The sequence below is a fragment of the Bos mutus genome, chromosome 7, assembly GCF_027580195.1.
Source record: "Bos mutus isolate GX-2022 chromosome 7, NWIPB_WYAK_1.1, whole genome shotgun sequence".
Classification (NCBI taxonomy): Eukaryota; Metazoa; Chordata; class Mammalia; order Artiodactyla; family Bovidae; genus Bos; species Bos mutus.
In genome coordinates, this window is record NC_091623.1 from 68,379,594 (window position 1) to 68,398,204 (window position 18,611).

The window sequence follows — 18,611 nt, forward strand, 5'->3', positions numbered from 1 at the left end:
ATATTTTGGTATGCTGTGTTTTTATTTCCATTTGTCTCAAGATATTTTGTATTTTCCCTTGTGATTGCTGCTTTGACTTGATTGTTTAAGAGAGTGCTATTTAATTTCTAGTTCATATTTTTTAAATGACTCTGTTAAAGACAATTATTTCAAACAGGCCTGAAGGAAAAAGAGACAAAGGGTTTTGATATTCTCCAAATAACATGGAAATGCAAGTCCCTTGAGTACAATTTAATTTAGTGTACCTTACCTCAGAAAATTATGATAAGAACTATAAATCTGACCTGAAGAGGTTTTTAACCTAATATTATTTCTCTTTAATGTTTGCAAAATATATAAGACAAGCCTAGCTTCACCCTTTTCTGTGCGGTTCTAACTGGTTCCACTATTCAGAGTCTAGTCTCATCCTTAGTAGCAGCAGTCTCATCCTTACCCCTGAGTCCACCCTTTCTTATCCTGCCCAGATTCTTTGCTAACAATTACTAATTAAAGACTTTTGATCTCTGACTACAGCATGATTTTTAAGAGCTAGAGTATGTTTTCTGTTTATTTATTAATGAATATGAGATATATAATTATCTGTGTTCTTGGTCTGGAAGGAGGAATAAGATATAAATTGTAGTATCTGCCTCTAGGTAATATTAACTCATAGACTGATTGTATGTAGTGGACAATATCCAATTTTAGCAGTCAAATAAAATTCCCAGTGACTCATAGAAGCCAATTTTTTCTTCACAGTGAGCATAATGATACTATTTGCATTTGTTATTTCTATTTATTAGTTCACTTGATTTGTTTTTATAAAACCTTAGTAAGAGAGGCAGAGTTTTATTTTAGAATAAATGCTTAGCATATGTAGATTTAATATTTCTAGTGTTAACTTTTGAAAGAAGCCCTACATTCCATGACATCAAGTAACTAGCAATTTTGCTGCAAGATAAATTTCAACAGCACACCCTATAAGCCTTGTTTGTTGTAATGAGTAGGGTATGCTAGAGTGAGCCAGTGAGTGTAAGGAATCCTAATTGAAAGTAAATATCCAAAGACAAATGAACTAAGTTGTAACCTCACCCCCCCATTACAGTGGAATTCAGAAACCTTGAAAAAGTGTGATAGTATCAGGAGGAATTCCTTATGAATATCAAGATATAGACATGAAGATTCAAAGAGATAAACAATAACATGAGGAATCAAAGAGACAAATAATTTCCTAAATCTTGTCAGGTTAAATTATAATAAAGCTCTCACCAGCATCCTAATCCTGCAATTCTAGACCAAAACATTTTCTTCAATTTCATGCTGAAATCAGCAGATATGAGCTAATATCATTGAAAAAAAAAAAAAGAAAGAAAAAAAATCCCTCTTTTAAAATCAGTGGACTAAATCAAACACCATTCTGTCTTTGGGTGAAAAAGTGAAAGTGAAGTCAGTCATGTCCGACTCTTTGCAACCCCATGGACTGTAGCCTACCAGGCTCCTCCATCCATGGGACTTTCCAGGCAAGAGTACTGGCGTGGGTTGCCATTTCCTTCTCCAGAGGATCTTCCTGACCCAGGGACTGAACCTGGGTCTCCCGCATTGCAGGCAGACGTTTTACCATCTGAGCCACCAGGGAAGTCAAGTCATTCTGGCTTTGGGTAGGTTAATTAAATCCAAATTGCATGTTAGAACAGAGAACTGATTACGGCCTAAGATACGTACCCTGGGGAGATCTATCTCTGTGCGATGGAATGAAGAAATGACGGTCAGAAGGAGACCAGAAATCTACACAGTGTGGGAGGAAATTTTAGCAAAACTTAGAGTTTTAGAGAAGCCATGAATTCATAATTTGGCTATCAGTTTGAAAATTGACATGACAAGAAACACCATATGAAAAAGATGTACACACAGAAAGTTAGAGACATTATGTAGGTGAAAACTCACAGAGGATCACCTCTGAGATAGGATCTGAGTAACTGAAAAACTCTATCAATTGGACCTTATTTCTCCAGTGCTGTGTAGAAAGAAATATCTCTAGTTCATACCAGAGTTAAAGTGAGCTTTAAAATATGAAAGAAAAACTGAAAATCACTGGAAAAGCCTCATCTGAACCTAGTTATACCTGAATCTCATCTGTTTCCACATAGGTAATATCCCTAGACTCCCTCAGACTTCTAAAGTGAGGGTACATTTTAAAGTGCTTGCTCTGACTTTTACTAGGGAAGATATGGATGGAAGTTAGGGGGAAATATAAAAGAGAAATTAAAAAGCTAGAGTTATGTAGACTCTGAGGAAGACTTCTGTGTTTTTCTATATACGTAATTTGACTATTCAACATTTCTACCTAAATCCAGAACCTCAAATTCAACATGTGAAATATTTGAGGAAACAGGCTTTTGCTACATTCTTTTGTATTCCCACTTCAATGAGAGGAACTAGCATCTACCAGTCTCCCAAGTTTAACAAAAACAAAAGTTAAACTTACCTCTCTCCCTACTCCTCATTCAGTGAAACACTCATTCCTTTAGATTCTTTCCTACAAGTCTAGCTTGAGTCTAGTCACCCCACTGGTTCCTTTAGTCCAGCCCCATAAATTCATTCACCACACTGCTGACATAATAATCTTCTTAAAAATTTCATCCTGCCGATTAACTGTTTAAAGTCCTCAGGAATACCCTAACTTATAACAGATACATTTTAGAAATTTTAGCCTATTGTAAATGGAGTAAAGTCTCTAATGATGATTTTCATGAGCATAGTTAAGTGCATGGTCTCTGAAGTGGGCTGTTTAGTTCAAATCCAAATTGTATCAAGTTGTGTAACTTGGAAAAAAAATTTTATTGTTTTCTTTCATCTGGGCTTCCCTTGTGACTCAGACAGTAAAGAATCCCCCTTCAATGCGGGACCTGGGTTCGATCCCTGGGTTGGGAAGATCCCCTGGAGAAGAGAAAGGCTACCCACTCCAGTGTTCTGGCCTGGAGAATTCCATGGACTGTATAGTCCATGTGGTCGCAAAGAGTTGGACATGACTGAGCGACTTTCACTTTCATTTTTGTCTATAATTGAAATTATCAGCCATAGTGGATATGTTTGGAGAAGTTTTTTTAAAAGGAGATGGAAAGAAGAGAATATCAAGCAGAAGATTGTGATAAACTACCTAACATATTTTGAAAATAACTAGATAAAATATAAAATTTAAAATTCTGAAAAAAATGCTTTGTTACAAATACAAAAATATTATGTATACAGTACTGCAAGCAAAATCCAGCAATATATAAAAATATAACACAACATGGCAGAGTTAAATTTATAACCAGAGGTACTTGAAGATTGATTTTCCTAATTAGTGTTAGGAAAATGATTAATTACATTAATTATGAATCATATGATCACTCTGATAGAAGCAGGAAAAATAGTTGATACAATTTAACTTCTAATCATAATTTTTAGAGAAATCTCCTAGCAGACCAGGAATAGTATTAAACTAACTTAATTTGATAAAGAGCATCTAAGAAAAAAATCTATAAACATCCTACTTATTGATGAAACACTGAAGTCACTCCATTTATGTTAAAAAAAAAGACAAATATCCCCCCAGATTATCATTTTTACTCATAATTTAAAAGTAAGAAATATGCTAGATTAAAAAATCCAGAAACAAGAATTAACTGCACTTCTACATATCAGAAACAAATGTAAAAATTATGTATATCATTTTTAATTGGTAGCATTTTAAGTATCATCTAAGAAATCTGTGAAATGTGTGGGACATATCTAACAAAAAATACAAAAGAACACTGAAAGAAGTTTTTCAATTTCACTGAAAATGAAAGAAAACATATCAGTGGAGGGATACAGCATGTTCATTGAGTAGAAGACTATATATTATAAAGAAATCAGTTGTCATAATTTATCAATAATTCAATGTAATTAAAATTCTTACAAGTTTTGGGTATGTACATATGGATATGTGTAAAGAACTTGGGAAGGTGATTCTCAAGTGATACAGAAGTAATCAAATATATCAAAGAAACTCATCAAGAAAAACAAGATGGGAGGTCCTTATCATACCAGATATTCTTATACTAATTGGATAGACAACCAATGAAACAGAATGGACAGAATAGAGAAGCAGATTAAGAACTAAAAGCTTCTACCTCTGTACTCAGCCCAGAAAATTAGGACAAAATCACTCCTTATTACCATTATTAATGTGAATCTGCTTTCCACTTCATAGCATTTCCTTACTCTTCCAGGTTCTTCTGCCCAAGTGAATGGTTTGATTGTTTATTACAGGAATTTCCCCAGTGACCCAACAGCTCTTAGATGGAAAACATCAACAGTTTAAACCTTAAGAAACCCTGGCTTCAAAATCCTCCTCTGACTTTTTTCTCCAATTCTGGATTATCTTGATACTCATTCAATCCTAGCCAAGTCTCCATAGTGAAAGAGCAACCTTAAACCAAACTTCGACTTCTCAGTAACTTCTGGCTTTACTTTGTTCCATTCAAGATGCTGCCAAAGCTTTGTGACATGGTGTTCTCCCATACCACAATAATCAATAAACTCAAATTTTTCTCTTCTGGGTGGTGATATTTCAAGAGTCCAGTTTTGTTGTTGTTCAGTCGCTAAGTCGTGTCCAACTCTTTGCAACCCCGTAAACTGCAGAACTCCAGGCTTCCCTGTCCTTCACTATCTCGGGAGTTTGCTCAGATTCATGTCCAAATAGTTGGTGATGCTATCCAACCATCTCCTCCTCTGTCGCCCCCTTCCCCTCCTGCCCTCAGTCCTTCCCAGCATCAGGGTATCTTTGCATCATGTGACCAAAGTATTGGAGCTTCAGTTTCATCATTTGTCCCTCCAATGAGTATTCAGGATTGATTTCCTTTTGGACTGACTTGTTTGATCTTGCTCTCTAAGAGCCACAATTCACAAGCATCAATTCTTTAGCACTCAGTGCCTTGGTCTGCAGCAATTCTAGTAACTGTACAGTCTGTCTCCTTGACACTATTTTGGGAGTACGTAGACCTTTTTAGGACATCTTCACACCCCTTAACACAATGTCTTGCTGGTAGTTTGTACCGAATTGATGCTCTCTGAGTTGAATCCATTCAGCAAATATCATAGCTCCAAGTGGCATACCCAGGATACAGTGCCCAAGTTCTGCCTTCTTGCCAGGGAAGGAGAAGTTGGTAGTAAGGACTTCTGAGTCATGTTGTTCATCTCCTAATACAGATATCCTAAGGTAGAGAATAGCAACAAAGATCCTCACATGAATGTGAATTTAACTTTTGTCAAACCCCACAGTTTCCCAACTTGTGATATATCTCTCATCTAGAAACTGGTATATGAAAGGAAATTAAATGCCTGTTGTAAATAACACCATGATGATGTTTTTAAAAAGAAAAAAGACACCTGGGGGAAAAGTTACCAGCATGTCTTGTGGACACTTTATAAATTATTGATACTCTTTCTTCTAAATAGCATTGCTACATTTTAAGCTGAAGCCATGAGCTTACCAAGGAAAATAGGGTACACGGCTGTCATTTTGGTTTCAAATTAAGTAAATGGTGCCCTAATGGCCTAAAAGAATTAATGTACCTCCAACACATGAGCCATTTCCTTCAGGGAAATAAGGTCCTTATTAATCTGGACAAAAGATTCATGAAAAAAGGCATGTATAAGGAATGTGATCCCCATTTTGGGATGGAGCAAGCACGACAGAGGAAATTGAAATGACTGACCTTTGTCATAAAGGGAGACATGTGTCAGAGCTAATTACATAGACCATTTTGGCTTCCTATTTTAAATCGTCACACTTGAGCAATTAGAAATCACTTATACTCTCAGCGTTATATTAATTTGTACTTATAGTTATAGACTCAGAGATATCATGTACGGAAGCAGCCTTGGAGGCCAGCCTCTTGGCTGTTCAGATGAGAAAACTGATACCCAGAGATGTGTCAAAACTTTTCCAAAGTCACACGCAAAAACCCAAAGATCACAGTCTGGCACTAAGTTCAATACTCTTTCTTTTAGGGATGCTAGATTTTGGATAAAGGATATTAATTTTAATTATTTTAAAAGTATTTCCTGTAAGAAATATGTATTATATACCTGTGAATTTTCAAAGTTGTAAATTTTTTAAATGTGCTCTCCTCACGCATTATTATTTCTAGGACTCCTTTTCTGATATTAGCATGTATAACTACATACGTACATAAACACACACTGCCACTGAAGGATACCCTCTCCTTTGTTGTTGTTCAGTTACCCACTCATGTCCAGCTCTTTGCAACCCCATAGATTGCAGCATGCCAGGCCTCCCTGTCCCTCACCATCTCCCAGAGTTTGCCCAAGTTCATGTTCATTTTATCAGTGATGCCGTCCAGTCATCTCATCCTCTGACACCCTCTTCTCTTCCTGCCCTCATTTCCCAGCATCAGGGTCCATTCCGATGAGTCATCTGTTTGTATCAGATGACCAAAAACCTGGAGCTCAGCTTCAGCATCAGTCATTCCAGTGAATATTCAGGGTTGATCTCCCTTAAGATTGACTGGTTTGATCTCCTTGCTGTCCAAGAGACTTTCAGGAGTCCTCTCCAGCACCACAGTTCAAAGATACTAATTCTTTGACATTCTGCCTTCTTTACAGTCCAGCTCTTACAACCATATGTGACCACTGGGAAGACCATAACCTTGATTGTACAGACCACTGTCAACAGAGTAATGTCTCTGCTTTTCAACATACTGTCTAGGTTTATCATTGCTTTCCTGTCAAGAAACAATTGTCTTCTGACTTCATGGCTGCAGTCCCCATCTGCAGTTATTTTGGAACCTAAGAAGAGGAAATCTGTACTCAGTTCAGTTCAGTCACTCAGTCGTGTCCAACTCTTTGCGACCCCATGGACTGCAGCACGCCAGGCCTCCCTGTCCATCACCAACTCCTGAATTTACTCAAACTCATGTTCTTTGAGTCAGTGATGCCTTCCCCTTCTATTTGCCATGCAGTATTGGGGCCGGGTGCTATAACCTAAGTTTTTTTAATGTTTAGTCTTAAACCAACTCTTTTACCCTCCTCCTTCACCCTCATCAAGAGGCTTTTTAGTTCCTCTTCACTGTCTGCCATTAGAGTGGTATCATCTGCATTCTGAGGTTGTTGATGTTACTCTTGCCTATCTTGATTCTAGCTTGTAACTCATCCAGCCCGGGCATTTCTCATGATGTGCTCAGCATATAGGTTAAACAGAGTGATAGCAAACAGCCCTGTCATACTCCTTTCTCAATCTTGAACCAATCAGTTGTTCCATACAGGGTTCTAACTGTTGCTTCTTGACCTGTGTACAGGTTTCTCAGGAGACAGGTAAGATGGTCTGGTACTCCCATCTCTCTAAGAGCTTTCCATAGTTTGTCATGATCTACATAGTCAAAAGCTTTAGCATAATCAATGAAACAGAGATAGATATTTTTCTGAAATTCCCTTGCTTTCTCAATAATCCAGTGAATGTTGGCAATTTGATCTCTAGTTCCTCTTCCCTTTCTAAACCCAGCTTGAACCATCTGAAATTTCTTGGTTCACATAGTGCTGAAGCCTAGCATGAGAGATTTTAAGCATGACCACACTAGCATGCAGCAGGGCAAAGGCTAATAGAGTTTTGCCAAGAAAATGCACTGGTCATAGCAAACACCCTCTTCCAACAACACAAGAGAAGACTCTACACATGGACGTCACCATATGGTCAACACCGAAATCAGATTGATTATATTCTTTGCAGCCAAAGATGGAGAAGCTCTATACAGTCAGCAAAAACAAGACCGGGAGCTCACTATGGCTCAGATCATGAGCTCCTTATTGCCAAATTCAGACTGAAATTGAAGAAAGTAGGGAAAACCACTAGACCATTCAGGTATGACCTAAATCAAATCCCTTATGATTATACAGTGGAAGTGAGAAATAGAATTAAGGGACTAGATCTGATAGATAGAGTGTCTGATGAACTATGGACTGAGGTTCATGACATTGTACAGGAGACAGGGATCAAGACCATCCCCATGGAAAAGAAATGCAAAAAAGCAAAATGGCTGTCTGGGGAGACCTTACAAATAGCTGTGGAACGAAGAGAAGTGAAAAGCAAAGGAGAAAAGGAAAGATTTAAGCATCTGAATGCAGAGTTCCAAAGAATAGCAAGAAGTGATAAGAAAGCCTTCCTCAGTGATCAATGCAAAGAAATAAAGGAAAACAACAGAATGGGAAAGATTAGAGATCTCTTCAAGAAAATTAGAGATACCAAGGGAACATTTCATGCAAAGGTGGGCTTCATAAAGGACAGAAATGGTATGGATCTAACAGAAGCAGAAGATATTAAGAGGTGGCAAGAATACACAGAAGAACTGTACAAAAAAGATCTTCATGACCAAGATAATCACGATGATGTGATCACTTACCTAGAGCCAGACATCCTGGAATGTGAAGTCAAGTGGGTCTTAGAAAGCATCACTATGAACAAAGCTAGTGGAGGTGATGGAATTCCAGTTGAGCTATTTCAAATCCTGAAAGATGATGCTATGGAAGTGCTGCACTCAATATGCCAGCAAATTTGGAAAACTCAGCAGTGGCCACAGGACTGGAAAAGGTCAGTTTTCATTCCAATCCCAAAGAAAGGCAATGCCAAAGAATGCTCAAACGACCGCACAATTGCACTCATCTCACATGCTCATCTCCATCTGGGTGTAGAATCTTATCTCGTCGTCTGGGAATTATTTCATTAAGTTCTTCTGGATCCTCAGTCTCTCCACTCATGTATTGTTCTAAAACTAACTGCAAAAAAATATTTTGCCTTGACCCTGTAGCCCGCTCAAATTACTATTCTGTTGCTCTCTTTCACCACTAAACCCATAGTGATCATACTCCTTATCTCTATTAGAATTCATTTTTTTCTTCCTTTTATATTCAACACATAAAAATAATGAGTGAAGGAAGGAAGGAATATGAGACCTTCAAAGACTAAGCTTGTCCACTTGAGCCACCAGACCCAGTCACTTCAACCCATCTCAAGTGTTCCTTGAATGCTTCCAGGTCTCCTCAGTTCCTCTAGATTCACATTAGTCTGTAGCCTGTTTCTGTTTCCCAGAAATGAAGACAGGTTCTTGTTCTTGTCTTTAATCCTACTTTTGAGTCATATTTAATTGGGGGACATGGTGAAGGGTGGTTTTAACCACTCTGGTAGGAACTTAATCTTATACAGCCCAGCAAAACCAAGACATGGATCTTCCTTACAGGCTCCTTTGAGCAGTTGGTCCCAGAATCACTACAAAGGAGATCAGAAATAAAACCTAATCAAGATAAAAGAAGAAAAAAAAAGCAGTGAAAGGATAAAATTCGGGAAATTGTTTCTTTAATTTAGAAGACTAGGATATCATCTGACATAGAAAGCTTTCACCATTCTATCTCAGATCTAGCTAAAAGGTTCTAAAGCTGTTCTTTGGTACCCAGGCATGCCCAGAGAATAGCTTTCCTGGTGATAGGATGCTGCTCCCAAAACTCCCCTCCCAGCTGCTTTTGAGTCATTCTCTTTTCTCAACCCTCAGCTCAAAGCACCCTCTGCTCTGTTCATATCAGCCCTTCTGATTTTCTGGGTTATGGGGCTGTCTTTTTCATCTTTTGAGCTGCAATTTCACAGGCATAGGGATGGCCACATCAGTTACCCTGCAGCAAAGCTGTTGCTGTATACCAGGAAGAGCACAGTATACTTAATTACAGCTGAGAAACCTGACCAACAGTGTGAACTTGGTGAAGGTCCTTAACTCTAATGAGACTTAGTGTCCTTGCCTTAGCAGAAAAACTAGATGTAGTGTTACCTACAATGGGTATTGTAATAAGCAGGACATTTTTTATAAAGTACAGCAAATGATATATGCTAAAGAAATTACTTGTTTTAGTTTATATGATTTGCAATGTATTGATATTATGATAGTGGCTTATTGAAAACGGAAGTATTTTCATACCTTCTGTGACTTGTGTGTGTCACAGTACCTGACTGCAGTAAAGATTCTTCACACATGTATAAACCTTGTAGTTCAGTTCAGTTGCTCAATCGTGTCCAACTCTTTGCGACCCCATGGACTGTGGCGTGCCAGGCTTCCCTGTCCATCACCAACTCCCGGAGCTTACTCAAACTCATGTCCATCGAGTCAGTGATGCCATCCAACCATCTCATCCTCTGTTGTCCCCTTCCCTTCCCACCTTCAATCTTTCCCAGCATCAGGATCTTTTCCAAAGAGTCAGTTCTTTGCATCAGATGCCCAAAGTATTGGAACTTCAGCTTCAGCATCAGTCCTTCCAATGAATATTCAGGACTAACTTCCTTTCAGATTGACTGGTTTGATCTCCTTGCAGTCTAAGGGACTCTCAAAAGTTTTCTCCAACACCACAGTTCAAAAGCATCAATTCTTCAGCACTCAGCTTTCTTTATAGTCCCACTCTCACAAACCTTGTAAAACCTTTTAAAAATGTCAAAATTTCTATTGTCAATTTTACTCATTGTATAAAACTAGTTCTATGTAGGATGCATTCATAAATTTAAGAAATAATTATGTGCCTATAATGTACAAGGGGTTAGGGTGGCCACTGAAGATAGAGTTGTAACTGAGGTAAACTGTATCATTGCCTTCAGGAAGTTTAGAAGCCCATGGAAGTGTTAACAGGCTTCTAGAGGTCAATTGAGGACAGGACAAGTATTACAGCCAAAGCTGGCTGCATATGAGAGGGCCTGTGTGTCAGAAGGATTTTCCTCTGCCTGGTAACCCTGGTTCCCCTGTAGCACAGATATGGGTGGCTACAGTCTTAGCTACTGGTTGGCATGTTAAAAGTGCTGTGTCGCCTTTGAAATCCAAGAAAGTGAAACAGGACTCTTTCAAGTACTAGCATTTCTAATGCTGGCTTTATTCATATGTGATGGCGGCCATTTTTGGTGGAATAATAATAGGTCGCTGAGAGTTGGACATGACTGAGTAACTTCACTTTCACGCATTGGAGAAGGAAATGGCAACCCACTCCAGTGTTCTTGCCTGGAGAATCCCAGGGACAGGGGAGCCTGGTGGGCTGCCGTCTATGGGGTCGCACAGAGTCGGACACGACTGAAGCGACTTAGCAGCAGCAACAGTAATGGGCACCAAGACTATCCACTTCTCAAAAGACTCAGTTAGGAAAGCCATGCTATACAGCCTCATGTTTATTCAAATTTCCTGGCTCCTTCCCTCTAACAGGCAAACAATCTGACCTAAGCACCAAAAGAGTGTCATAAAATTCATGATTTTTGCTTCTTTGTATATCTAATGAATATATATGATTCATTAGATTTTCATGAAGCTAATTCTGCATCATCCTATTTTCATATCTTAGAGGCAGAGGGGTATTGGTGTGGTGTGGGGCAGCTCAAGGGTTTGAACTCTAAGCACAAAAGCCGGCGTGAATGTTCAGCCTCGTCTTCAAACTCTCTGTCTTGCTCTAGGGAATATAAGGGACACTGTGCATTCGAAGAAGAAAGAAGCCAGCATGGATGGCAAAAAAAGAAAAAAAGAGTATGAGAGAAAAAATGGCAAGCAGTTAAAATTGATGGGATAGAGGGGGGGCAGATTATATAAAACATATGGCCATGTTAAAAAAAAAATTGAGTCTTCTACAAAGAAAAGCACATGAACTCAAAGTGTAAAAGAAATCTCAGAATGACAAACATTCCCCTGGGGAAAAATACCTCAATATTGTAATTTGATTTTTGTGACTTCTCTTTGATATTGACTGAAGGAGATGTAGGAAAACATTAGGTTCGTGTCATATATATGTGCTATTTATACGTACGTGTATATATAATTAACACTATCCTACTGCTTTCTAAAGAAATTCAATCTTAGAAACCATGGAGGATATTTGGGAAGCATGTTGAGGAGGCATCAACTGTAGGAGACCTAATGACTGGCTACTGAAGAGAAACTTATGAGAAAAATAAAATATGTTCATTCAACAACAAAAAATGTACTGCATGACTTATATTTTCTAGACAAGATTTTAAATAAGGAAGGCTACAGCTGGAAATAGAACAGACAAAATGTCCACACTTATGGAGTTGTCTAAAGGAGAGAGGCAGATAGTAAACCTATAAACAAGGAAATCTAGAGGAAAGGAAAATGGAAGAAAATTAAATAGGAAAGAGAGAAAGAGCATACTCTCATCAAAGAAGCCCTCACAGATAAGATGCAATTGGATAAAGAACTGAAGGGAGGAGAGAGACCCCCATGTGGACACTCTGGAAAAAGACTCAGCAATTGGAATGATGAAGGCAGCAGGTGCTGGGTCAGAGGGCAGAGGGGGTCAGAAAGTGAGAAGATGGTTGGAAGGAATTGCATTAAGGTGTTTGCTGTACCATGAACAATATTGACCTCCCATTTCCTCATACAGTCCTTCAGTAAAATCTTCACAAATGGCTCTTGCCAGCATATTGAATACAGTTAATTACTGAGTCTTTTCTATTATTAGTCCTAGACTGTAACTTCAGGCTCTGCAAGAAACGCCCCAAGTACCTGGATTAAAATAAGAATATGATTAAGGGAAGACCTATGTTAGCAGATAGATTATAGCTTAAAACAATTTACAAGTTCTAAGAACAAAACTATGGAGTAGAGAAAGCCCTCAAGTCTCAGTCCTGTGTTTTTGCTGGCAAAGAGCCCCTCCTCTGCCCCAGATTCAGGGGCAAACCTTGGCTGACCCAAGCTAATCCACTATTTAATGCTGATGGTCATAATGTTCAGGGGTGGCACATGACCTAAGCAAGTGACCTTCAGAGCTTTTGGCAGGGATTCTGGGTTTCTTTAATGGAGCTACTGTATTAACACACAGTAATCTCAACATACAATTAAGATTGGGTGACTTATTTATCTTTGCATAATTCTAGAGGCTAGAAGTCTGAAATCAATGTGTTGGCAGGTTTATTTTCTCTTGAAACTTCTCTCCTTTTAAGTGTTCATCACCTCTGTCTCCACATAATCTTCTCTCTGTGTGTTTCTGTCTCCCAATTTCCTCTTATTATAAGGACACCAGTAATATTGGATTAGGGTTCTCCCTAAATGACCTTACCTTAACTTAATTACTTTTTTAAAGACCTATCTCCAGATAAAGGTACATATACTGATTTACTTGGGGTTAGGACTTCAACATATGAATTTTAGGAGGACACAGTTCAGCCCATAACACTGGGACAAAGACTAATTTTCCTGGGAGTCATCCTAAAAGGTTTTCCCCTTCATTGAAAATGTTGGTATGGTGATTTGAGGTCTTCAAGCATGAGCATGAGCATGAAAGTTGCTCAGTCGTGTCCAACTCTTGACAATGAACCAGAATTCTCCAGGTCAGAATCCTGGAGTGGGTAATCTTTCCCTTCTTCAAGGGATCTTCTCAACCCAGGGATCGAACCCAGGTCTCCCGCATTGCAGGCAGATTCTTTACCAATTGAGCTATCAGGGAAGCCCTGAGGTCTTCAAAAGAAGCAGCAGTTCTATGACTTAGTGGGACAATTGGAGATCTTTTGTGACAGCTTTTGAATTGCTATATGAAATCTCATCTACAGTGACAAATGAGGCTTTTCAGTTACATAGGTCAATAAATTACTTTTACACTTACACCCATTTTGGTCTGGTTTTCTCTCCACTGCAATTAAATTATTTCATACAGATAAAGCCTAGAGTTAGTTCATTGATTTTATAAAAATAACAATATATGAGATTCATATTCAGACTTCAAATCACTTTTTCCCTACACCGTCTGAAGTCTTTCTCTTAAAACCTCAGGGAAGTCAAGGCCTCCAGATAGCAATAGGATAAACAGATAAAAGATAAAGGTAGCACAAATAGAAATGCAGTTTTTTCTTCTAAAAAAAAGCATTAAAATAGTGTTCTTAATCTTAAAAGATTAAGTGCACAGTTGAGAAAAGGATTTCTAAATGCCACCATTATTTACTGTGATACTTTTTATTTGACTTTGAAACATAGGTTGTCGTCAGCACATCTTCTTAGTTGTAGTCTCCCCTTTGAAAGAACCACAGATACCTCCTCTGCTGTACACACAATTTTTCTGCTCCAGAAATTTGATCTCTGGAGAAATTTGCGTATTGAAACCTTGGGTCTATCCTTACTATATGTAGTAGATCATTTTTAGGAAAGCAATCAGAATTAGGAAGTAATAACTATTCATCTTTAATGACAAAGACCAGCTCCAGAGACTCAATGTCATTGTTATTGTTGTTCAGTCACTAAGCTATGTCCAACTCTTTGTGACCCCATGAACTGCAGCACACCAGGCTACCCTGTCCTTCACTACCTCCCAAAGACTGCTCAAAGTCATATTCATTCGCTCAGCAATGCTACCTAACCACCTCATCCTCAGTCTCCCTCCTCTCCTCTTGTACTCAATCTCTGCCAGCATCAAGGTCTTTTCCAATAAGTTGGCTTTTCTCATCATGTGGCCAAAGTGTTGGAGCTTCAGCTTTAGCATCAGTCCTTCCAACAAAAAGTCAGGGTCGATTTCCTTTAGGACTAACTGGTTTGATATCCTTGCAGTCCAAGAGACTCTCAAGAGACTTCTCCAGCACCATAGTTTAAAAGCGTCAATTCTTTGGCCCTCAGCCTTGTTTATTGCCAAACTTTCACATCCATACATGACTACTGGAAAAACCATAGCTTTGACTATATAGACCTTTGTTGACAAAGTTATGTCTCTGCTTTTTAATGTGCAGTCTACATTTGTCATAGCTTTCTTTCCAAGGGGCAAGTATCTTTTAATTTCATGGCTGCAATCACCATCCCCCATGATTTTGGAGCCCAAGAAAATGAAGTCTGACACTGTTTCCACATTTTATCCAACTATTTGTCATGAAGTGATGGGACCAGATGAAATGATCTTACTATTTTTTAATGTTGAGTTTTAAGCCAGCTTTTTCACTCTCCTCTTTTACCCTCATTAAGAGGCTTTTTTGTTCTTCACTTTCTGTTATTAGAGAGGTATCACCTGCATGTCTGAGGTTGTTGATATTTCTCCTGGCAATCTTGATTCCAGGTTATGATGCATACAGCCTGGCATTATCCATGATGTACTCTGCATATAAGTTAAATAAGCATGGTGGCAATATGGAACCTTGATGTACTCCTTCCCCAGTTTTGAACCAGTCCATTGTTCCATGTCCATTTCTAACTGTTGCTTTTTGTCCTGCATACAGATTTCTTAGGAGACAGCTCATTGAGCTTAGGAGACATGTAAAGTGGTCTGGTATTCCTGTCTCTTTAAGAAATGTCCACAGTTTGTTGTGATCCACAGTCAAAGGCTTTAGCATGGTCAATGAATCAGAAGTATATATATATATATATATTTTTTTTTTATTTCCTTGCTTTTTCTATGATCCAAAGGATGCTGGCAATTTGATCTCTGATTTCTCTGCTGTTTCTAAATCCAGCTTGTACATCTCAAAGTTCTTGGTTCATATGCTAGCCTAGCTTGAAGGATTTTGAACATTACCTTGCTACCATGTGAACTGAACACAATTGTACAGTAGTTTGGCATTGTACATTCTTTGGCATTGTCTTTCTTTGGGGTTGGAATGAAAACTGTCCTTTTCCAGTCCTGTGGCCACTGCTGAGTTTTCCAAATTTCCTGGCATATTGAGTGCAGTGCTTTCACAGCATCATCTTTTGGGATTTGAAGTAGTTCAGCTAGAATTCCATCATCTCCACTAGCTTTGTTGGTAGTAATGCTTCCTAAGGCCTACTTGACTTTACACTGCAGGATGTCTGGCGCTAGGTGAGTGACCACACCATCATGGTTATCTGGGTCATTAAGTCCCTTTTTGTATAGTTCTTCTGTATATTCTTGCCACCTCTTCTTAATCTCTTCTGCTTCTGTGAGGTCCTTGCAATTTCTGTCATTTATTGTGCCCATCTTTGCAGGAAATGTTCCCTTGGCATCTCCATTTTTCTTGAAGAGATCTCTAGTCTTTCCCGTTCTATTGTTTTCCTCTATTTCTTTGCATTGTTCCCTTTAAAAGCCTTTCTTATCTCTCCCTGTTATTCTCTGGATCTCTGCATCCAGTTGGGTATATCTTTCCCTTTCTCCTTTGCCTTTCACTTCTCTTCTTGTCATAAGTAATCATTATTTCATGTTTTATGTATATTATAGTTTTCCCCCAGCTTTCTGTGCTAAATTCTTAAATCACCTAGACAATTTTTACAAATAATATTTTCTGAATGAGTTCCAATGTTTCTTGCTCCTTGAAAAAAAATGGAAAATATTTTTGTATAAAACTCTAAAGCATTCTTTTCCTGATTCCTTATACCAAGAAAATAATATAAAGGAAGTTACATCACAGAGTTATTCAACTGCCAAATATGGCTGAACTGAAGGGTCAAAATTCAGAGCTACTATATCCTGCTGTCCTAAAACATTCTCTATTTTTCTGTTTAAAGCTTGAGAAGAATTATAAATGGGAATAGTTTACAGTAAATCTAAATATTGTTAAAACTTTTATGTTACATTGTCAACATGTGAGAATATAACATTAGAAGCTATTGTCAAACATGAAAACAACTTCAGGGGATAAGGGACTCTGAAGGAGGATAAAACTCACAAAGCTTATGCATTAAAATGAAATGAGATCTTAGTCACCTGACAGGAAGCTATACGGTCTAACTCTTCGGTCTCGTATTGTAGAGGATTCAATGGCAGTGAAGTGGCGTTTCCTTGTTCTCAGTGATAAAGAATAAAGTTGCCTCCTCTGTAGGACATTTATTTATTCACATCTCCTCCTTACAAGTGTCTCTCTCTTCTTTTACCTCACGTCAACAACATTTGACCCTAGTCCTTATCTTGTTCCTGTTTTAGCTTTTGAGAGTGGTCCTGAGATTGTCTCATCTCTCTTTCATCCTAGTCAAAAGTTAGGGTCAAACTTTCAAAAGTGTCTTTCAAGAAGCAATTGTACCCCATCCCCAATGTTCTAACACATCAGGTTCAGAGTTTTCAAGCACACAATAGGATAGAAGGGAGATATGCATATTTCCTCTACAGTCAACAAAAAGGACATTAGCCAGGCATCATTCTCCAGACAAAAGAGCCAGTTGTAGAGAAAAATTACAGATTACATCTGCTTCTTAGTACAATTGAATTACATTGTTCAGTCATAGATCTGTCTGGCTGTTTTCCACAGACTCGGATTAACACTTGGGCTTCCTTACTTACTCTGTTTGTTGAAATGTCTCTTATAAAGCCAACTGTGGAAGAGTTTCCTCTAAAATTTAATTCTAAAGTAAAACAGTTTGTAATTGCTTTTCAACTTTTAAAGGTAATTCCTCTTAATGCTTTCCAGTAGACCAAGAAATACCACTTAAAACAAGTATTTTATGTGTTAAAAACACTATCTCTGGTTGTAGTGGTAAGGATCTTTAAATAAGTAACTAACATTGGAGAAGTAAGTCATTACAAGAGGAAAAAAAAATATATATATATATTTGCCTCTTTATTGATAATGCAGTTTGTCAGGGTTTTTTTTTTTCTTTCCTCTGTCTTTTTAACTAGAGAGATAACAGAACTCTCCAATAGAAATATAATAAAGCCCATATATATCATTTAAAGTTTTTAGCTCCCATATTTTTAAAAGTGTAAAGAAATGGTTAAAATTAATAGCATATCATATATTACCTTTAATTCATATATGTGTGTACTTTGCCAAGTTGCTTCAGTCATGTCTGACTTTGCAACCTTATGGACAGTAGCCCACCTGGCTCCTCTGTCCATGGGATTCTCCAGGCAAGAATACTGGAGTGGGTTGCCGTGCCCTCCTCCAGGGGATCTTTCCAACCCAAGAATAGAACCCATGTCTCTTACACCTTCTGCATTGGCAGGCAGGTTCTTTACCACTACTGCCATCTGGGAAGTCCTAATCTTACATATATTATAAATTATATCCAAATATTATATTGTGTCCTGTAGCACATTAGATCCTGAATACTACATTTCAACATATAATCATATAAAAATTATTAATTAGATACTTTAAATTCTTTTTTCTATACTAAGTCATTGAAATCTGGGATATATTTCGCACTTAATGTCATATCTCAATTCAGACAAAGCACATATCAAATTCTCAATAGATACATATGTCTAATGACTGCCATACTGAACAGTGACAGCATGGAAATATGTTTTGTTTGCTCTCTGACTCACATGAAATCATTATATGTCACTATTTATGTAAACTTTTAACCTTGATATGCTTGTAAGGAAAAGCCCTTCTCAAGAGAAAAAACACTTTATATCTCTGAATAATTGAAACTTCTAAATAATCAAGGGCTTCCCTTATGGCTCAGCTGGTACAGAATCCACCTGCAGTGTGGGAGATAAACCCATACTCAAAGAATTGCATTAGAGTTATAAAATGCTGGCTCCCCAAATATCAGCAACATAAGCTTTTGAGAAGATAAAGTTGAGGTGCTGATCACAGGAATGGATAACACTAACTTAGCTTTGGTAGCATCTTAGAGATGAAGGGCCAAGTCAGGATTTATTGAGAATGGAAAGTTTGGTGTTAGTGGATTTTC